Source organism: Pan troglodytes, chromosome 12, assembly GCF_028858775.2.
Source record: "Pan troglodytes isolate AG18354 chromosome 12, NHGRI_mPanTro3-v2.0_pri, whole genome shotgun sequence".
Classification (NCBI taxonomy): Eukaryota; Metazoa; Chordata; class Mammalia; order Primates; family Hominidae; genus Pan; species Pan troglodytes.
In genome coordinates this window covers 10326715-10350256 of record NC_072410.2, presented here as the reverse complement: position 1 = coordinate 10350256, position 23542 = coordinate 10326715, and the positions used below count along the sequence as shown (strand labels likewise).

Sequence of the window (23542 nt, the reverse complement as noted above, 5' to 3'; positions counted from 1 at the left end):
AAGCAACAGTAGACACTTAAGAGAGAAGTATTGTCTCTTTTTATTTTGAAGTCCTGGGGTACGTGTGCAGGATGTGCAGGTTTGTTACATAGGTAAATGTGTGCCACAGTGATTTGCTGCACCTACCAACCCATCACCTAGGTATTAAGCCCAGCATGCATTAGCTATTTTTCCTAATGCTCTCTCTCCCCCACCTCACCCCTGACAGGCCCCAAATGTGTGTTGTTCCCCTCTCTGTGTCCCTGTGTTCTCAGTGTTCAGCTCCCACTTATAAGTGAGAGCATGCAACATTTGGTTTTCTGTTCTTGCGTTAGTTTGCTGAGGATCATGGCTTCCAGCTCATCCATGTCCCTTCAAAGGATATGATCCCATTCTTTTTTATGGCTGCATAGTATTCCATGGTATATATGTACCGCATTTTCTTTATCCGTTCTATCATTGATGGACATTTAGGTTGATCCCATGTCTTTGTTATTGTGAGTCTACAAGGAGCTTAAACAAATTTACAAGAAAAAACAAACCCCCATTAAAAAGTGGGCAAAGGACATGAACAGACACTTCTCAAAAGAAGACATTCTTGCAGCCAAAAAACATATGAAAAAAAGCTCAACATCACTGATCATTAGCAAAATGCACATCAAATCCTCAACGAGATACTGTCTCTCATGCTAGTCAGAATGACGATTATTAAAAAGTCAAGAAATAACAGATGCTGGCGAGGTTGCAGAGAAATAGGAATGCTTTCACACTGTTGGTAGGAATGTGAATTAGTTCAACCATTGTGGAAGACGGTGTGGGGATTCCTCGAAGATCTAGAACCAGAAATACCATTTGACCCAGCAATCCTATTGCTGGGTACATACCCCCCAAAATAGAAATCATTCTATTACAAAGATACATGCACCCGTATGTTCATTGCAGCATTATTTGCAATAGAAGTGCTCTCTCTTAAGAGAGAAGGGCATGCTTGTAAGAATGAATCACACACAAGAGAATTTTGGTTTCTAGTGTTATGAGCGTTTCTTTAGTTAGGAAGTGAAATAGTCATAAGGTATTCTGGAAAAGGACAGGATTATAGGGACCTCCGAGTTATCACCCCCTTTCTCCTTTGTTTGGATGTGCGCAAGAGTCACGGACATGTCTCCTGGATCAGCATTTTGGCTGTTTTCTCTCCCTTATTTTAGGTTTACTGTTATCCTTTGGTTTCTTTGCCTAGTTCCTGTTTTAACTGCTGTTTGGGTCTTTCCAGCCTCCTGTGACTACCCAGTGCTATTCCTATCTCAGTTGGAAATTTAAAAATCATGATTTCTTCAAACATTTTTTCTGCCCCTTATCCTCTGTTTAAAAACAAATAGAGGATAAGAGCTAAGTCTCTAAAGTTATTTTTTCTCTCTGTGTTTTTGTTTAAGATAGTTTATACTGTGCTCTATTCAGGCTCATTTTTTTTATCTTATGCAATGTGTAATCTACTTTTAATCCCACCTAGTGTATTTTTATCTTAAATATTGTAGTTTTCAACTCTAAAAGTTCATTTTGGATCTTCTTATATCTTCTACATCTCTACTTAATATGTTTAATCTTTCACTTGTTGAACATACGGAGTACTTAGTAAACTGTCCTTTTCTGTTAATTATAGTATCTTTGCAAGTTTGGGTCAGTTTTGAAGTGTTGATTTATCTCCTTTTTATGGGTCATATATATATATATATATATGTATTTTTTTGAGATGGAGTTTTGCTCTTGTTGCCCAGGCTGAAGTGCAATGGTGCGATCTCGGCTCACTGCAGTCTCCTTCTCCCAGGTTCAAGCGATTCTCCTGCCTCAACCTCCTGAGTAGCTGGGATTACAGGCGCCCGCCACCATGCTGGGCTAATTTTTATATTTTTAGTAGAGATGAGGTTTCACCATGTTGACCAGGCTGGTCTTGAACTCCTGACCTCTGGGTGAGCCACCCACCTTGGCCTCCCAGAGTGCTGGGATTACAGGCATGAGCCAATGTGCCCGGCCTTATAGGTCATATTTTACTGCTTCTTTGATGGCCTAGAAAATTTCAGTTGAATGCTAGACATTGTGAATTTTACCTTGTTGGGTGCTAGATATTATTTTTGTGTTTCTAGATATTAATATTTTGTGTTTTTATAACTAGTCGAGCTGTGTGCTAGGATGTGATTAGGTTACTTGAATACAGTTTGATCCTTTCAGATTTTCTTTCAAGATGGGTTAGGCGGGAACAGAACAGCATTTATCCCTCTACTAAGGCAAGACACTGTGTACTCTACCAATGCTCCATGAAATATGAAGTTTTCCCACCTGACTGGTGAAAACTGCTCCTGGCCCTGTGTGAGTACTGGGACTTTCCTGTCTCTCTTTAATGTGCTTATGCTCTTCTCTACCTTCTTTAACATACAAAATAAATTAATCATAACCATTTAATGTCTGCTAATTTTATCATATGTATAATTTCTAGGCCTGTTTCTGTTGATTGCTTTTTCTCTTCATTATGAATAATATTTTCCTGCCAATTTTCAAGGCTGGTAATTTTTTAATGGATGCCAGACATTTCGAATTTAACCTTGCTGGGTTTGATCGTATTTTAATATTTATTTAAATATTCTTGAATTTTTTTCTGGGACACAGTTAAATTACTTGGACACGGTTTCATTCTTTTGAGGCTTCCCTCAAAGCTTTGTTAGGCAGGTCCAGACAAAGCGGGCAGGCTTTAGTCTCAGTTAATTTGAACTTATTATTGAGGAAATATTCGTTTGAGTACTCCATATGCATTACAAGGTTGTTCCACTCTGGCTGGTGGAAACATAAATGATTCCTGTCTTTGGGTGAGCTTTGGACATCATTCCTTCTGTTCTTTTCCACATATTGAGTAATATCCTTACATGTATGCACTGATCGGTACTCAGCTAGTGACGTCAGGGCAATCTTCTGCAGGTCTCTGGAGCTCTCGCTGTCTCTCTGTAAAGCTCTCTTTTTCCCTACAACTATCTCCTCTCTGATACTCTTGCCTACATATCTGTGTTAGTGTTCCTACATTTTCAACTTGGTTTTCTCAACTCAGGTGAACGCCAGTCTCTGTTGGGTTCTGCTTCTTTGTGCTGCAGCTATGCCCTTACTATGCCCCTTAGTAAACTGGGGCAATTCTAAGACTCAGCTCATTTCACCGCTTTTCTCAGACACGACTATCTAGTGCTGTCTGTTATCCAATGTGTAACAAACAATGCTTTGTATATTTTGTCTGATTCCTAAGTTGTTTAATGCGGAAGGGCGTATCTGAATCTTGTACTTCATCTTGGCTGGAAGTGGACAGAAGTCAATCTAGCCTTTGACTTTTGCCACCTATGTAAGAGTCCACAAATAATAGCATAGTGTTTAAGAGCATGGGCTCTGGTTACTAATTTGAATATCATTCCTTTTTATTTATGTAACCTCTCCTTAATCTATACCATGGAGCTAATAATTATATCTCTTCACGTAATTAGGACAGGGAGCATTTGAGCCAACTCTTAAAAACATAATTAGCCTAGTGCCAGACCCACAGGAAGTACCCAACAAATGTTAGCTTTTATTAATAATTACGCACTTTTACATGAGTGCTCTGGATATTTTTCAAAAAGCATCTTAATATTTTGGTGGATTTCTGAAATGCCATTACTGGGCCAATGCTTGGCTGTTTTAAATTTTTTTCTAGTCTCTTGTCCTTGGATCTTTCAAATCTGTAGCTATTAATACATGGCAGGCAGCCCTGCACACCTATGGCCACATTTCCACCTGTTCCCTGCAGCCAAGCAGAGGCCACATTAGTGCATCCGCTGACTGTGTTCCTGGTTAGGAGGGAAGGGGGCAGGTGATCCATGGAAGGACAGGGGCTAGAAAATCAAGTGTGAAACTCAGAGCCTTAAGCGAGTTTGTCAGCTTGACATTGGAAGATAATCCTCTGGTGGTTCCCAGCCCAGGCTGTACATCAGAGTCACCCAGGAGGCATGCCATTGGACAGCAATCCCATTCTAGGAAAGTCTGATTCAGCTGTAAGAGGCAGAATCCTAGGATCTGTACCCTTTAAGCACCCTAGATGACAGCCAGGTTTGCCTTCTAACAATTCCTCACACCTGGTAGCACCTTGGATCTCTGTCCCCCAAACCCCATCTCAGGATCACCAGGCAAACTTTGAGAAATAGCAGTCCTGAAGCTCCATTCTCAGGGATTCAGGTGAACAAGCGCTATAGGTGATTCTGAAGAGCAGCTTGAGTTGACATCCATTTGTATAGGACAGAGTTTCTCAGGCTTTAACTTGCATCAGAATCACCTGGAGGACCTGTTGAAATAGATTGCAGGGCCCCATTCCCAGAGTTTCTAATTCATACATAGCTCTGGAGGACCTGATAATTTACATTTCAAACAAGCTTCCAGTGATGCTGATGTGCTGGACTGGTGGACGGCACTTTGAGAATGACTGGTTTGGAGTTTCAGAGTTCACAAGGCACTTGTACCTTCGTTTTCTCTGTTAACCCTGAAGTCAAGCCTGCAAGGAGCCACAATGAGCCCTGACTTACGGGAGCAAGAGATAGAGGCTTAGGTGAAGTCACTTACCCAAGCTTTTCAGTCCTTCAGCCAAGAACTTTCTCACACTGACTGGGCGTGACAGCATCCTGGTGCAAGGAACTCAGCTTAAGGTGCTAACACTGCAGGTGGCTGTGGATGAACTCGGCCCTGTTACCTGTCACCAGATAATCCAGAAATCTGCTTTCTCCCAGAAACTCAAGCTAGGAAATTCTCCAGATTATCCTATTGGTGAATGTGGCTAAATCCTGGCCACCTTCCCAAGGAGTCTGTACTGCCGCTCCTGGTAGGTTCCACCCAAACCCTCCTGGGCCCCTTGAATCCCCTTCTCTGTCCCAGCCCATACCAGAGGCTCATTCATCCTTCATGCAGTTAATAGGGTGCGTTGGAGCCTCACTCTGTGCACCCTGGTCCAGGAATATCTGCCCTGTTTGCGTATCTGGAGCCGTCAATGCAGCCAACACTGGCTCACTCTGAGAGGTGAGAGAATCACTGCTGTGCCCCGGCCCAAGTGGAGGAGGGTGGGGAAGGGAGGGCAGGACCCAGGGAGATTTCATGCAGCGGTGAACATTTAGATTTAATGATCCTCCTCAGTTTTGAAGTCCATTGGCCAGGAGTCTGTGTATTGCTTTTGTAAGTGTGTGTGCTATGTTGTAGGAGGAGGGAATATGACCTTCCTCAGACTTACACTCTTGCTGCTGCTATCTGTCTTTGACAATGGGAGCGAAATTGATTATTTTCTTTATCCTTGTTTGCATCAATCACCCAGGCCATTGTCATCTCTTGCACTGTAATTTTGATATGGCTTTTTGCATCTTCTGCTCCAATTCCATCCACTCCTCTCCACCTCCAGGGGCTCTTTCAGGGTGTCTCTGGAATGCTTGGTTCATCCTCAGCATGTTTCTGCACCTCCTCTTTAACCCTTCCGTTCACCCTCCTGCTCTTACTGAAACCTGGCTCTGCCTGAGAATACTGCTTTATCTCAGTCCTTTCCAGGGGTGGCTGTCTTTTTTCCTCCCTTAACCCTTATGTCACAGGGCCCAGGGATGGAGTAAGGTCCTCCTTGATGCTTCCAGATCATTCTTCCTCCTCCAATTCACTGCTGTAGCTCCAACTCCCACCGCCCTCTAGTGTGTCCTCTTAATGGCAGTCATTCACCATCTTCTTGTCCCTCCCCTTCATTTCTTGGAGGGTGACTGTCACTTGCTGCAACAGAACCCTGTCCCAATCCTTGATGGTTCAATCCACACATAGACATTCTTTTTAATAAGGCGGCCTCTCAGGTCTTTAATTTTCTTCCCTCCAATAACCTTGTAATGATCCCCCAGCTTAGCCACTTACTGCCAGATCATTACCAGTAACTCCAGCCCCTCCTTAATTCTAGTTTCTAATATCCTAATCTGTGACCTCACATTCCAACTTCTTCATTCTTATCCCCTGAGTCAAAAAATCCTTTGATCCATGCAATCCATTAAGTCATCTACCTTTTCACCATTCTTCACTCCACTAGGGTTCTCATTCCTTTATTACCCAGATGAAATTCCAAGGCCTGTTGGAATCACTCCCTTGCAGCCACTGTCAATACTTCTGCCCCTTTTACTTCATCACCCTTATGTGGCAAAACCACAGCCCTGGTTGAGTCCAGCCTTACCCCTGCTCTGTGCCGGCACCCACACACGCATGGCTGATGGAGGTTGGAAAAATCCACACATGCACAGGGCCCTGTATGTCAATATACGTTTCCAACCTCCAGCCTTGCATATGCCTCAGTGCTGCCTGGCAACACATTATATGTTTTCCTTAGTTCCTTCAGTCTCCTGGGTTCCTAGGTGAGTATCTCACATATTCTTCTCTCTCTGCAAACCTCCAACACCTCCACGTCACTTTCAGCTGATGACTTTGTTGGCTATTTCACTTGAAACACAGAAGCAAACATAAATCCCACCCACTGCCACCACTCTGCCCATCTGCCAGCATGGCACCCCCCAATCTAGGCCTTTCCTGCTGTCACTTGGGGTGGGCTGACTATACTCCATCCAAGTCCTTTTTACTTATGCACTCATCTTGTACCCTCTCACCTGCTCAGGACGTGCCTCTAGCAAGTCCCCTCATGCTCCGGCAACAACATGGTTCCTCTTCAGCAGACCAGTCATACTGGCACAAAGCATGCAGCTGTTCCTCCCATCTCCACCACCCTCTCCATCTATCTTTCTCATGTTGCTCTATCCTTAATTATAGCAAAACCCATAGGAAGTGTTATAGAGACCCCCCTTTCTATAATTTCTCCTGTTCTATTTTAAACTTGCCCCCAAAGTACACACCAAAGTGGCTGTAGTCTCCGCCACTGCACCTAAACTTCCCTTGCTGAGGTCATCACCAGACTGCACGTGGCCAAACCCACTGCTGTCTCTGCTCTCCTCTTATTTGACTTGTGAGTCATGTGAGCACATAAATGATCCAAACTGCAACACTCCTAAGAAATGGTTGTACCTGGACAAGAGGCATAAACTGGGGCCGTCTTAGGAAAGCAGATATACAGCCATCCTACCTTTAGGCACTCACTGTTGGATGCAATTGGTCACTCTTCCTTGGGACCTTTCCGCCATTGGCTCCACTATACGCACTCTCCTGGTTTCCTCCCCTCTAGCCGCTGTCTTTGGTCTCCTTTCTGATTTTGCTGCGTCCTCTGTCCTCTGAATGATTGCTTCTCCACTACGGGGTGATTTTGCTCCCCAGGGGACATTTGGCAATATCTGGAGAGGTCTATGGTTGTGTTTTAGGGTGTTGCTACTGCCATCTAGTGGGGAGAGGCTAGAGATGCCGTTAATGCCCAGGACAGTCCCCATAACTCAGAATTATTCAGCTCAAAATATCCATGGTGCCAAGATCAAGAAACCCTGCTCAAATATTAGCATGTGCTGAAGGCCCTTCTCTTTCCTTTATCAATATCTGCCTCCTTAGGGATCTTTTCTAGTCTCAGTGGTTTAACATTTAAAATCCCAAATTAGGCAATAAATTGGGCCCCAAACTTCGTTAGTATAAAATGTAGAATTGTGTTATTAGAAGGCTAATAAAATGACCTGGTGAGCATCTGCAGCTAGCCTCTGAGCAATTCTGGGGACTACGTGCAAGATAAATCCATCTGTTCCCTCTCTGTAATGTGGCGCCACCTTGTGGCCGTTTTTTCCTCGGGTTAAATATCTCTGGGGATGCAACTTGTCTTGGTTAATGGCTGTGTGAGGCCAGCGCGTGGTGATAAAGGAATTAATCAAGACAATATTGAATTTAGAAAGGCAGATTTATTTAGAGAAAAGGAGAGATACGTTGCAAGGGAGCAACGGGCAATACAGCAGAGGGGAAGGCTGTCTGCAAAGAGGCAAGGGCTACGTATGAAGTAGGGCTGCTTAGGCTGAATGCTTGCAGACAAGATGCTTGCGTGCAGGTGGGCTGTGAGCTGAGTGCTTGTAACTGGATGCTTGGGTGCTAGTGAGCCATTGGCAGCTGACCCTATTTCTTGGAACATTCGCTCCCTGCAAGCATTTTAATGTTAAACCGCCAGGTCAGTTTGAATTTTCTTTTTTTTTTTTTTTGCCTTTAGTAGGACCTGCCATTGTGAGACTATCTAAGGTAAATTAGACACCCTCCTGGTTTAAGTCACCGCTCCAGTGACTAGGCAGGGAGCTCTTCCTTGAAGAGGGTGTGGGCAGTGGGTACTTTGCATGTTGTCCACACCAGGCGAGCTGCTGCTTCAGGGCCTTTGCATTTGCTCTTTTCTTTGCCCAAAATGCACTTCTCTCACTGTTCACATGATTTTTCTCCCTCTTTTCCTTTTAGTCGTTGCTTAAAATCACCTTCTAGGGAGGTCTTCCCACACCACCTCTTCAAGATTTCAGGGTATGCACCCCCACCCCTAGCCTTCTTATCCCTCTCCACTGCTTTCTTCTCAAAGCACTTGTTACATTCAAATAAAATAGATTAGTTACTTTATAGTTCTAATTTTACTATTTTTTGTTTACTTCATCAATACCCATGTAATCTCTGGAAGGAACGTTTCTTTTTGTAGTGTATTTCTAGCACCTAGAACAGTACTTGGCACATGGCAGGTGTTCAAAAGTATTTGTTGATTATTTTCTCAAAGGGCATGGAGTCTTAGAAGTTTGAGAACACAGTTCTAAGCACAGCTGTTTAGAGACTATGGATGATGCTAATGGCTGTATTCCCAGTAGGTGGGGCAATTCTCAAATTGACCTGGAATCCTTGAGATCTGGGGACAGTCACCAAGCACTGGGCTCTGTGGGGAGAGATGTGCTGGTTTTTAGAGAGGAGAATAGCATCCTGGGGGACTTGGCCCCAGAGCTTTCCTGTCCCAATCTCTTCCCAACTGAGTCCCAGAGGCAGGAGGCCTTGTCTGTAGCTGGTCAGCCCTGTAACTGTTTCCCTCCCATCTACACAGATGCAAAGAAGGCTAAGAAAAGCAAGCTGTCAGGTGAGCAGGGGCCCTGACTCCTCCCCAGAAGGCACTAAGAACTTCCATAGGGCAACTGGAAAGAAGGTTCTACTTCCTCACCGGCAGCTGTTGCTGGGGAAAAAACCAGCCTCAGGCCCTACCCTGTGCTGAGAACCTGAATCCGATATCAGGTTCTCCAACAAACTTGGATCCAGCTGACCCTCACAAGGGGTCAGATGCAACCTTGCAGCATATGGAAGATGGCAGCAAGGTCCTTGTGTGGACTATGCCTAGAATCTAAATTAAGACAAGGCCTCAGATCTGTCTCCAAAGTTTCACAGCTAGTGTGTGACTAAATCTTGATTCCACCCTCTCAGGTTTTACCATAATCCCAAAAAAGGTTGAAACAAGAAAAGTTATCTTTGGGCAATTACCTCTTTCTGTTCCTTGCTTTACCTACTAATGTTCTAGGCTCACCCTCTGGTCTGCAATCTCACTGAACTGACAGATCCCACATGGCCTAAAGGGTTTTCACACTGGGTTGACTAGGCTCTCCCATTGCTTGTCCTACTGTCTAAGCCACCTCCTGGGTAGGGTGCCCAGCGTCATTCTGATGCTGCCTGACTTTCTTTCCAGCTACTTTTGAAACTTGGTATCCATGGCAGAGGCTTAAAGGGCATGTTCCAGGTACTTTTATTTCCAAGTTCCCCAGTGGCATCAAGGAAATCAGCATCTCTGGATAGCTCTACTAAGGCTTAGTTCTCATTGTCCAATCTAGCTCCTGGGTCATGGGAGGCATTCAGGGAATATTTGAGTGTAAGAGTGAGTTGCTTTACCTCCAGAATATCCTTCCAACGGCTCTGAAGCAGGCTGTGGAGTCCTGCTGGCTGACCACAGTTCACAGGTGGCTCCCAAACCTGTGGTCTACATCCATCCTTTGTCAGTGTCACTGCCATTGTCCCGCAAATGTCATTTGGGCCTAGCCCCTGGGATAGTAATCAGTCTTTACATAGATATACATTGTGCTTTACATTCACAGTAATTCTGAGTGGACCTTAAAATAAATTCCATGTCAGGTCTCACCAGCCCATGGGTTACAGATGGGGTTACCTTTCAGCCTTGTAAGGTGCCCCGTCTTTGAGTGTAGACATGGACTCACAACGAGTCCACTCCTGCTGTTCCTCTGCTCTTGCTGAGGCTTCTGCTGCTGCTGCTGCTGCTTTGCAGAGGCTGGCCAGCTGTGGTGCCTGAGGCACCTGCGTCTTCACAGCACCAACTTGCATGGTGGCCACGGTGTGGTTGGAAAGGGATGCTTAGATGGGAGGCCAATGGGAGCTGCTTCAGGAGGCAAATCCAAGTCACAGAGATCGAGTCACCGAGAGCATAGTAAACTCAAAATCCCTTCTTTTGCTTAATAACTGAGATGCTGTCACTGGGTTAACCTCACCAAGCCTTGTTTTGTCTTCCCTTAGAGTGATTTCTCTCTTAGAAGGCTCCTCATATCCTTCTGGGGAAGGCTTCTAGTGAGTCCACAGATAGCTGGACCAGGCATGTCCAGAAATAATCTGATTCTCACATTTGAGTTAGCCAGCGTTCCCAGCTATATCCCCATTTTGTGTCTATATAAGTTACCAAAGCCCACAAGGATATTAGGTGGCTCCTTAGTTTGCTTTATGATTATGCCTTGTGTGTGTGTGTGTGTGTGTACGCCTATGAGGATTCCTTCTCTCCCGTTCTTGCTATGGCTTCTCTTCCCCACTGATGGGCTGTAGTTCCCTGTCCTTTTGACTTTGGGTTTAGTCATGTGACTTTTTTGCCAAGGGAACGTGGGCAGAAGTAACTGGGAGCCAGTCCCAAGCTAAGGCCTTGGGAAGCATGGTGAGCCTATGCCAGCTCCCTCAGAACTCCTTCCCTTGGCCATGAAGAGAGAATAACCTGGATTGTACCTTCAGCCCATGTCCTAGAATACAAACATGGAGAATAATGAACTTGACTCAAAGGCTGAAGGGCAGCTGAGCCCACATGAGGTCAATTGAACTGCAGCTACCTACAGACCTGAAAGTGAAATAAACATGTATAAGTCTCTGACGTTTGGGGTTTGTTTACGTAGCATTATTGTAGCAGAAACTTAAATAATACTGGGGGCTAAATATAGTGGACCAGTGACAGCACAGAATGGTAAAATGGAGTGATTGTTACTTACATCACAACCCTTCATCTCTGTTGATGGACACTAAAATCAAAGTGGCAATTACTCAGAGTTGGGAGTCATTGAGTTGCATCATGGTTGTTTAGAATCATTGACAGTTTGAGCTCTAAGTGATTACAGAGATGGTTTCCTCAGCTACAGGTAAATAAACAAAGGCACAGAGAAGTAAAGTGACTTCTAGAGGGCTTCATTGACATTTAGCAGCAGAATCAGAGCTAAACAATGAGTCTCTCATCTCCAGCCTTTCTATTCTTGTTTCCTAGGTTGGGATTTTGGGAAATAGTGCAGAGAGATTAGCAGTAGTGACATGGAACAATGTGAGCCTCAGCTTCCATCCCTGAGGCTGCCTTCATCTGCCAGGGAAATGTCTCTGTGTGCAGCCTTGCCCTCTGCACACAGTGTGTATGGCCACCTGAATAAGTGTCCTTTCATAGCGACTAATGGATTGAAATGGGTGCTAGAGCAGTGCTTCTAAAAACTCCATGTATTAATCATCTAGGGGTCTTACCAAAAACGCATGCAGATTCTGATTCAGTAGGTCTGGAGTGGGGCTTGACATTCTGCACTTGTAACACATGGACCACACTTTGAGTAGCAATGTATTAGATCATTCCAGTGGAAACATGTATGAGTGATGGAATGAACAGATATAATTAATCCAGGTCTGGTAAGTGAGGTACTGATACATATTAAGTTGAAGTGAATTTCACATCAAAAATAATGGTTACACAGTGACTTTTACTGCCCCCAAATTCTTTCCTTTTGAGTGGTTTCAAAGTGAACTGAGCCAGCCAGGTTAAGTCCCTGGTTTATTGTGTGATTAGAAGATTTGATCCAGCTTTCTCCTCCTTCTAATTCTTTAAATATGCAATGGCCTTCTAGAAGCTTGTCTCTCAGGCTCCCCATGAGCCACCTGTCTTAATATCTTCCCCCCCAGGACATTTCCTGGGTCAAGGAAGGAATCAGGGACTAGGAAAAGTAGAAAGGTTGCCTGACAGTGAGAAACTTTTTGCACTCCTATTTGTTCAATTCTAAAATGTGGGTATTGTTGCGACTTCTAATTTGAATCTAACCTGAAATTCAGGCCTGTCTAGCTATATATGACCAAGAATTAGGATGAGTTCACTAGAAGCCTATTTTCAGGAGAGAGGTCAGTTAAATTGAAGAAAAAACATGGGTTGGGGAGGTTACCTCATTAGCAATAGCAACATTTTTGAATCAGAGAAGTGATTTTGAACACACTGTACATAGTTTTCTCACTTAGATTTATCTCTGGGTCAACCCTTGTTGGACCTATATTAGAATCATTTAGTGAAGAAAAGGTGGGTGTCATTAGGAAAAGAGCCATTTATTCAAATGTTCTGTTTGACATTAGGGCACTGGCAAGACTACAGAATCAATAGATATTTAAAAACAGCCAGGTGCGGTGGCTCACGCCTGTAATCCCAGCGTGATTTGGGATTACTTTGGGAGGCTGAGGCGGGTGGATTGCCTGAGCTCAGGAGTTCAAGACCAGCCTGGGCAACATGGTGAAACCCTATCTCTACTAAAATACAAAAATTTAGCCGGGCATGGTGGTGTGCGCCTGTAATCCCAGCTACTCAGGAAGCTGAGACAGGAGAATCGCTTGAACCTGGGAGGCAGAGGTTGCAGTGAGCCGAGATCACACCATTGCACTCCAGCCTGGGTGACAGAGTGAGACTCCATCTCAAAAAAAAAAAAAAAAAAAAAAAAAAAAAGTATAGTGAAAAAATGCCCTAAAAAATTCAAAAGCCTAAATGAAAGAGGCCAACACACATCAAGGAAACCGAAATGGCATTCTAGAGTCTCCTTTTCCTAAAAGCCCTAGATGGGGATAATTTTCTGGATGATTATTATCAAACTTTCAAGGAACAGTTAATTTCTTGTATACACAAATTGTTTCAGAAAAAAAGAACAAAAGTTGCCCAACTTACTGTATGAGGTGAGTATAATTTTGATTTCAGAACCAGAAAAATATAATAGTAACAGACACTATAGTACCATTTCACTTATGGATGTGACTAAAAACATTCTAAATAAGGTGTTAACTCTTCAAATCTAACAATGTATTAAAAGTATTTTATGATCCCTTAGGATTTACCCTACAAATACAAGAAAGAGTTGGCATTAGAAAATTGGTCTAATTCATTACATTAATAAATAGTAAAAAGCCATATGATTATCTCTATAGATGCAGAAAAAGCATTTGATACTGTTCAACATCTATTTATGATGATTTTTTAAAAAAATTAGGACTAGTAGGAAAGCATTTTTTTTAACCTGTGAAAGGCTATATATCACAAATCTATATCAAGCATAAAACCTGACAGAGGAAATTTAAATTTATTCTCCTTAAGATCAGTAACAAGACAGAAATTCTTATTACTATTTAATGTTATAGTGGAGATCCTGGAAAATACTTTGGGATAAAGAGGACTGAGAGATATAAGCACTGGAAAGAAAGATATAAAATTGTCATTATTTGCAGATTATGTTATCAGAATGAAGAAAGATTAATTTAAAACTATGAGAACTAATAAGAGTTCAGCAAGGTTGTTAGAAACAAGGTAACTTAGAAACACCAGCAACATTTCTCTGTCAGCAATAACCAACTAGAATACATGGTAAAGAAACACTACTCATAATAGCAAGAAATACTGCATATATCTAGGTATTAACAACCAAAAATACACAAAACCTATATGAACACATTAAAAAATCTTATGTAGATTTTCTGATATAAACATGATATAGAAGAGAATCTGAACAAATGGAGATGTTGCAGGAGAATTGACTCCGGGACTGCCATGGATACCAAAATCTGAGGAGGCTCAAGGGCCTTATATAAAGTGGCATAATATTTGCATGTAACCTAAGCACATCCTCCTGTATACTTCAAATCATCTCTAGATTACTTATAATACCTAATACAGCGTAAATGCTATATAAATAGTTGTTATATTGTATTGCTTAGGGAATAATGACGAGAATAAAAGCACACACTTGTGCAGTACAGATGCAGCCATTCTTTTTTTCCCAAATATTTTTCATCCACAGTTAGTTGAGTCCACAGTTGTGAAACCCATGAATACAGAGGGCCAACTGTATTATCATGTACTTATATTTCTCCCAAATTAATTTGTAAGTTTAATATGATCCCGCAGTTGAGTTCTTTAAGAAACTCAATAAACTTATTCTGAAGATCTCCAAAAAGCTAAGTCAATTTTGAAAAGAAAGAGTAAGTAGAGAGACATATTAATTAAATCATTAAGTGGGGGACTGATAGCCTTAGGGCTTCAGAATATTGTTTATATTTTCAAAACATTGTCCAAACTCTTATTGTATTTAAATCTTGTGAGTAGTTTAGAAATTCTATTGTTGAATTAAACAAATTTATTATCATATTTTAAGTTTTTCAAATATTTTATTCAATTTGCTTTGAAATGTCCTTAAGAATAGAGAAAACCTAAATTTTTAGGAATTATCTGAAGCCATAAAGGCCTTTATGTACTTTATATATAAATAGACATACTGTTTTATGGATATTTATTTTCTGGCCAGTATAATAGATAACTTTTTATTAAAGCTGGGAGTCTCAGGTTTATAACGTGACCACTGTTTGTTTTGTTTGGAGAAAACCAAGAAGAAATTAAAAATGTAAATCACCAATTAGGTGATATACTAAAGAATTTCTCCATTTGGATCTGCCTTTCCTGATAATTCTTCTCCTCTTTAGCCTAAATATCTTGTTTGCATGGGAAATTATCAAAACAATCAATATGTCAAACCAAACACTCTAGCAGTCTACTATAATACATTCATTGTGTTTTCTTTTTTTAACTTTATTTTGAAATAATAGTTACTGAAAAAGTTGAATGAACAGTGGAGTTCATATATACCATTCTCCCAGATTCCTCTAATGTTAAAAACTTAACCATAGTATAATGATCAAATCTAGGAAATTAATATTGGTACAATACTATTAATTAAACTACAGAATGTATTAGAATTTCATCAGCTTTTCCTCCTAATATCATTTTTCTGTTTCAAGATCCAATCAAGAATGCCATGGTTCCATTTGTGTATTTAGTTGTTGTATCTCCTTAGTCTCCTCAAATCTGTGACCATCGCCTGGTCTTTATGACCTTGACAATTTTGAAAGTATTGGTTAGTTGTTTTATAGAATGTTTCTCAGAATAGGTTTGTCTGACATTTTCCTTAATTACATTAGAATTCTGTTTTTGGTAAGAATACTGCAGAAGTCATGTGTCCTTATCAGTGTATCAGATTGGAGTCCAGTATGTCAACAAGCCCTATTACTAGTGACGTTAACCTTGATCACTTGGCTAAGGTGGTGTCTGCTGAGTTTCTTCACTATACAGTTGTTGTGTTTCCTTTTGTAATTTATAAATAGCATGAGCTATTTGGAGACTATGTTAATATCCTGTATCTCCTCAAACTTTTGCCCACTGGTTTTGGAATTTATTGTTGGATATTGCCTGTAATGATTATTACTGTGGTTGCTTAATGGTAACGTTGTATTTCCCTAATTCCTTCTTCATTTATTAATTGAAATTTTTCTGTAAGGAAGAGCTGTTATTTCTCCCCCCATTTCTATATTTAACTATTTATTTATATCAGTATGGACTCGTGGGTATTGATTTCCTTCTATGGGTTCTATTACTCTGTTTTAATTTTAAAGTATGGATAAAAGATTACAAGTTTAAAAAGTGCCTGCAAGTACAAAATAAGAAACACATTTCTTTCATGAAATTGAGCTTAAGATGCTAGTTATGGAGTGCCACCATTAATAGCTAAGGGCACATGGCAAAATTGCTCATTTCCCAGTCTGTGTGGTAGTTGTTGGTACCACGCTTCGGACCAGTGAAGTAAAGGAACAAGAAAAAGGTGCCATTTGGCAATAGTGCTACTGGTAGACACAAAGCCATCATGAAAGACGTTTATACAAACAACAGAATTCCAAAGACTAATAAGTAAAAAAGCATTTCCTGTGAATTTATGAATAAACAGATACTAGTATTACTCAGTTAATAACATTGATTAGAATTATTGAAAAGAAATGCTTGGAAGCACATCATTTATTTTGTAAAGAAGTACCAAATAAAACTCCTGCACATGAAGTATTGAAAGTGATAAAATATTGAAACTCTGAAACTAATAAAATATTACAACTCTGTTGGGATCTGTGTACTGGTGGTGTGGCTGCAATGACAGAAAAGTGTAACATTATATTTGTCAATAAAAGAAAGGAAAGAGGTATAGATTTAAAGGATAATTGTACCCTGGAAGCACAATTTAAATGTATCAAACCATCCAGAGTAGTGGCAAGGAAAATTTCATCAGGCAAAAAATGATAAACACGGCGGGGGCGCGGCGGCTCACGCCTGTAATCCCAGCACTTTGGGAGGCCGAGGCGGGTGGATCACGAGGTCAGGAGGTCGAGACCATCCTGGCCAAGTGAAACCCCGTCTCTACTAAAAATACAAAAAATTAGCCGGGCGCGGTGGCGGGCGCCTGTAGTCCCAGCTACTTGGGAGGCTGAGGCAGGAGAATGGCGTGAACCCGGGAGGCGGAGCTTGCAGTGAGACGAGATCGCGCCACTGCACTCCAGCCTGGGCGACAGAGCGAGACTCCGTCTCAAAAAAAGAAAAAAAAATGATAATTGCTACCACTTACTTGTGTGAACAAAGTTTCTTATTGATGGTGGCATCTGAAGAATTTGAAGAGATAGATCATGGTTTAAAAGGCTTGATTAGACATTTTAAGTGTCAAATCTGTTTTAAAATAAATATCTCACAGAAGCAAGCTCAAGTTTCTCACTAAAAATTTAGAAAAATATTTGGAATATTTATATAAATTCAATATTTAGTGCTTTCCATAATACTTTGTATTTTAATTTTAAAAAATTATACATTTTTCCACAAAACTTATATAACCATTCTAGAATCCCCTCGAGTTTTCCCCAATGTTGAAACAATGCAAAAAGTTGGGGAACATTGGCCTTTGAGTCTAGAACCCAGCCCTCTGGGTCTTGAGAGCAGAGGTGAAGACCTCTTTTTGTGAATTTGTGAGTAACCTTGGATGGTTACATTGAGTAGGAGAAAAAACAGAGGCAATGATGTTAACCACTGTGGACTCCAGACCCTTCCTCAGTTTTCCAGTGGTAGAGAGAACCTCAGTGATGACTGAAATTTACCTTCTCTTTTATAGGTTGGTCACTGTGGGGGACTGAGTGAGCAGACTTAATTTGATTTAGGTAAACGAATGTGACATTTCTTACAGCTGAATGTAAAATGTAGTAACACTACATTATCATGGTGGCAGGAAATAAAGTGCAGGTGGATTGTAGGGCAACAGGAAGTCAAGTGCTCTGGTGACAATGGTGATTTTACAGATGATGGAGCCAGCTGGCTTCTTTGGACAGGTTTGGAGACCATGCAGGAGAGAAAGACAAATTAAAAACTGTGAATATCTCATTGAGAACAAAGTGGACAATCAGCAAAACTTCATGGCGGAAGGAATCCCTCATTTCTTGCAGTTCCAGGGAAGAAATAAATGAAAATGAAGCTTAGTGCTTCCTGCTAAGTGCTACAGTTGTGCAGGACCGATTAATCACTTAACCTGCCAGGTTTGTTATGCCGAAGTCAGGGCACTGATGGGGAAGGAGTTGACTCTGAGACACCATATGGGGACGTTTGATCAGGCATATATGAGTTGAGAACTTTGAACCTTCATATGTCCTTGAGGCTCCATTGATAACTGAGGTAGACAATCACTCTCCTTTCGCACTGCATGTGAAGCATTTGAGTGTCTGCACCTGAGCCAAGTTGCCTCACAGGCTAATAAGAGGTCTCCTCATGACCCCCATGGAGCACTGACAGGGAATTTACAAGGCTACTGTGAAAGGAAATGGCCTAAACTCCAAAAAAGTTAAAGAAACTCGTCAACCGGATATTGTTCATGGAAATATATTCTAAATGTGTTCAACCAAGATTGGGCTGAATTTGTCAATAAGGGTGGGCCCATCTGGGATTTGGGATGCAACGAATTGATTTGAGTACCTGGAGGTAATGTTAGTTTATTGTCTGCTAGGTTGACTAATGGATGCTTAGATATGGTGGTGGTTTACAGTCAGTAAGGCTGAAATACTATAATTTCTTTGACATAATGTAATGATCCTTAAAATTGGAGCTTTAAAAAACACTGATGCTTGAGTGACTCCCTGGAGATTCTTATTTAAGTGGTTTGTGTTGCCATGTGGACAGAGGGATTTAAAGAATATCCTTAGGTGATTTTCACATGTTGCTAAGGTTGAGTGATTTCTGTAAAGGAAAATCAGGGATGAAGATGCTGGAGTACATCTCTTATGTGCAATCCACATAGCTGTCCATTAATCACACACCTCAGGATGACCAAGGGACTAAGAAGAAATGTATTGGCGAGGGGCACACCGGCATCCAGGAGAGCTCACTGGTAGCTTCCCTCTCTAGGCTGGAGGTGATGGTGTGGGTGCTGCCGCAGGTTTTCAGCTTTGATGGGAATTAACAGGATTGCAGAGTGGAGGAGGCCAGATGGTGACACCTCTCATCATAAACAACGTGAGTGAAATGATCACAGTTAACCACAGGGGCAGGATACCAAATAGAGTATTTGAACTTCAGGACCCTGTGGCAATGACAAATTCATCTCAGGGTCTGTAGAAATGAAATACATGGAAAAGCTTCTAAGGTGCTGCTTAACACATATGGGAGGAAGATTTTTAGGTCTGGTGTACAGAAAAGAACTCAAATTACTATAGTGGAAATGTATAGCTTTTTACCCAATTTCCAGGTCTAAGGAAGACCGAAGCCCTGGATTCCTAAGATGAAGGCCAGGTCCATTTGAGGAGGAACTTTGCATAGTGGCATGTTATGGTCTGAATTTTGTCCCCCCTCTTAATTCATACGTTGATGCCCCAAACCCTACTGTGATTACTTGGAAATAGGGTGTTTCAAGGGGTAATTAAGGTAAAATGAGGCTATAAAGTGGGTCCCTAATCCAATGTGACTTTGCAATGCGAGGAAGAGACACCAGGGATTCACACAGGGTCATGTGAGAACAGAGAGAAGGCGGCCACCTGTGAGCCAAGGAGAGAGCCCTTAGGAGACACCAAAACTGTTGACACCTTGATCTTGGACTTCCAGCCTCCAGAATGGTGAGAAATGAAGTTCTGTTCTTTCAGCCACCCAGCCTGTGATATTTTGTTATGGCAGCCTGAGCAGACTAATACATGGTGACTGGTATATAGTAAGAATCTTTCCCCAAGCCTTTGCCAGACATACTTATGGCCATTTATCAGGGCTATGCAGTGGGAGAGCGAAATAGTATCTGGGGGTTTCAGATACTGCCTCTGTATTGATGGAAATCTCCAGGGGCAAAAAAATGCCACAATGGTCCATCAATCACAGCAGAGGATTATAAAGCAGAGGAGACAGATGAACTCTGGGACTGATTTTGTCTAAAGAGGCAGCCTGAGATTATTTCTTTGGGCTCAAAATGTACAGTGCGACAAGATAAATTTAGTGACTGGCAGGATGTCCACATTGGGTTCCTTCTTATAAAGTGAAAGTTGTTATGGAGAGAGGGTCAAGGGGAAGCCCCTAGAATTTCTCCTGACCCTCTGCCAAGATGATAAACCAGAAACCCAAAGCAAAACTCCGTCCCTGGGGGAGTGACTAGAGTTAGTGTCACCATCACAGACTTGAAAGATATTAGGGTATTAATTTCATATCCCTACTTAATTTGCCTATTCTGCTGGTACAGATACTACATGGGTTGTGGAGAATGCCAGTAAATCATTACAATTTTTTTTCCTTTTTTTGGTTATTTTATTTTATTTTAGATTCAAGGAGCACTCATGCAGTTTTGTCACCTGGGCATATTGCATAATGGTGAGGTTTGGGCTTCTAGTGTATCCATCACCCAAACAGTGAACATTGTACCCAACAGGTGATTTTTCAACTTTTGCCCTTCTCCCACCCCACTCCACTGTGGAATTTTCATGTCTGTTATTTTCATCTTTATGTCCATATGTACCCATTGTTTAGCTCCCATTTATAAATGAGAACATGCAGTGTTTCATTTTATGTAGATGGGCAGAAAGGGATCACCTTACTGGCTGGGCTGATTGATCCTAATTGCTCAGGGGGAAAACTGGATTGCTGCTACTCAGTAGAGGTAAATAGGACTATGTCTGGAGCCCAGGAGTTCCCCCGGAACATGTCTTGTTACTCCAGGGAATCTCTTGCTTCTTTCATGTCTGGTAGTTTCAGTCAGTGGAAAATGGAAGCACCCAATAAAGAAGAGCACTGAGGACCTGGATTGCGCAGAAATGGAGGCTTGACTCAACTGTAAGGTGAAGAACAGCATCCAGCAGAGGTGCTGGCAAATGTAAGCGGAACATGGGATGGATGGTAGAAGAAGGTAGCTATGATTACCAAACTTGGCTTTGGTGAGTAACTACAGAATCAAGGAGTCTCGATGTTCTATTTAACTGTTTGCTCCCTATCCCTGCCTTTTTCTCTAACCACCTTACATGAGTAACACTGGGGCTGGCTTTTAAAAGTTTCAGATAGGAGTATGACTACATTGACCTGATGTGATGACTCAGAATTTCACCTGTGAGGGGGAACACAAATGTCTTTCCCAAGAAAGAAGAATATGGTCCTGAGGGGCAAGAGGCATGGACTATGCTGGATAACTTCCAATTACCTTTCCAAATCCACCCTCCATGCTTCTCTCCTGGCTGTCTGCCCAGGAGGCTGACCTGCATCTGTGGGCTTCCTTGCCTTCTGGCTTCTGGTTGCCCTTGGCTTCTGGGTTTGGCCAAGGGGGTGTAGTGAAAGGAACTTAGAGAATGGGAATGTCATGTCGGGTTAAAATCAGCGTACTTGTGCTAACTTGAATGGGAGTGGGGGTGAGGGAAAGAGGTTTCACAGTGACTCAATGGCCAATTAGATGCTCATGAATTCATGGCTTATTGCAAGGCTTTCATACACTAGCAATCATGCAAATATATTTTGCAGGGGGTTGGAGAGAGGTGGTTCTCATTGCTCTTTTCCTGGTAGGGCTCCTGGTGGCGATGCCAGATGGAAAAAAGGACTCAGAGTTCTCATGAGCAGAGCTTCTACAGGCATCTCGCCATGGCCAGTTTCTTTGTGGTTTTTATGGCCCTGCACAGGAGTGTTCATAGCCATGATCTCAGCAGCCCTTGGCTTTGCTTTCTTGTCCAGTCTTGGGAGTGCCTGACCACAGCAGGTATATGTAACATTATCCCCTCAGATGCATATGTTTATCACTTTGAGGGGTCAGCAATTTCACTGCATAGTATCATGCTGTACAGGTTTGTACAGGAGCAATAGGCTGTACAATATAGCCTAGGTGTGTGGTAGGCTGTGGCTACACTCTGTGATGTTTGCACTGTGAAACGTCATTAAGCCATGCATGACTGTATTCCCTGGTTCCTTTCCTATGGGGTCACTGCAGGCTATTTTTCTTGATGAAGGTCACAGCTCCTATTAGGTGGCCTTGTTCACAAAGTTCTTTCTCTCTCTGGGTTCTAGTAACCTCCTCTTGTCCTTTCAGGCCTAGGGGCGGCCAGAGGTATACCCCACTTTTAGTAGCCTGAGTTTCTGTACTATGCCTTGGGATTTCCCTGTACTCTACCCATATCTTTATAAATAACTCCTTCATGACATTTACCTCCAATTGCCAAATTTGAACATGTCATCTGTTTTTTTGTTAGCACCCCAATTGACACAGCATGGCTCCCAAGTTGGCCCAAATAGACTAGAAAGTCTTTGATAGTTGTAGGGGAGATATTCCTTTTTTCTACAAGATGTGAATGACTGAGCATACAGTTCTGATTGACACAGGCAGCCCTCTAATGGCCTTGGAGAAACCTGGCCTTAAGTTATGAATTAAACTTAAGACCAGAGAGAATTTTTTAAAATACTGGTCCTTGCTCACCTTATACAACTATTAGGTCAGCAACTCTGATAATTAATAATCCTAGACTTCCAATTATGTAACCTAGTAAATATTTTTATTGTTTTAGCCACTTTGAATAGGATTTTTCAGGTTTTGAAGCTGAAAATAACTTAAATTGACAGACTCTTATAAGTACACATATGGGGCCAAGCGTAAACACATTAACATTTTTAATAGCCTGTACAAAATTGCTTTCCAAAAAGTCTGCAATGATTCACACGGCCATCCATGTGGTGAATGAATCTATTGTCTCACACTATTGCCTACTATCTTTTTAATCTGTGCCTTCCTAATGGGTGGAAACTGAATCTCAGTATTGCTTTGATTTGCATCTTGCTAATTACCAGTGTGGTTTACTATAATTACTTATATTTATTGGACATTTATATTTTCTACTCAGTGAAATACTTTTTACGTCAATTGCTCATTTTTCTATGGAATTATTTGCACTTTTCCTGCTGCTTAGTAAGAATTATTTATAAACTTTGGATATTAATTATTTGTTAGATGTGTTACAAATATTTTATCTTGGGTAGTCTGTCTTTTTAAATTCATTTCATGATGTGTTTTGTCCAAAATTCTAAAATTTGGGTGATATTCAATTTATCGTCTTTTTTTTATATGGATTTTGCACTTTGTGTGATTTGGGGCAAAGAAGGCTAAGGGTTCTCTGTCATTTGGCTCTTTGTCTAGGAATTTCAAACTCTAGGCATTTAACCTAGACCCCTTTCTCAGGAGTTGCACTATGGGCTGTCTAATTAAGGCTTTTTATTGCTTTAGTTCTTTGTTGTTGTTGCACATAAATGACAATTTAACCAATAACTGTTTTAAATTTAGAGAAATATGCCTTTACAATAGTCCTATATGGTTTGGTTCTTTAGTCTTAACTCTTTTAATGTTTCTATTTATTACTGCCATTTTGATGTGTAGTTTTGGGGTTATTTTTGTTACTCTGTCCTTCATTTAAATAGCGTGTTGGCCTATGTGCCAAAGTCTGGGGTTTCATAGAAACCAGCTTCAGGAAGATGTAATGGATCAGCTCATAGGAAGCAAGTCTTTGATAATGGGCTTGGGCTATGTGGAGGAGCAGAGGCTTTCGGCCATGTCCATGCACATCATTCCATCTACGTTGGGTAAAGGCTTTACCACAGAGCCTATGCCAAGAGCTTCCTTGGCATTTTCCCAAGTCCACTAGAGTACAAATGGCCCCACACTGGTCTCTGTGGTTCATGGTACACACCATGTTG

At 41.6% G+C, this 23542-nt stretch overlaps 1 protein-coding gene across 15 annotated transcripts in view; it reads left to right on the top strand.

Moving 5' to 3' along the window:
* IL36G (interleukin 36 gamma) overlaps window positions 1-23542 on the top strand; it is a 212973-nt gene that overhangs the window by 156500 nt on the left and 32931 nt on the right. For 2 of the 15 annotated variants that reach the window (XM_054678189.2, XM_054678186.2), the window contains one exon: window positions 20573-20757. The exons of 11 other annotated variants lie outside the window; for them this stretch is intronic. The gene's annotated coding sequence lies outside the window, so the exon portion shown is untranslated. Of the gene's footprint in view, window positions 1-18757; window positions 18866-19352; window positions 19462-20148; window positions 20256-20572; window positions 20758-21373; window positions 21564-23542 lie in introns of those variants that run through there. 2 more of the 15 variants (XM_063789407.1, XM_054678188.2) reach the window with 2 other exon arrangements.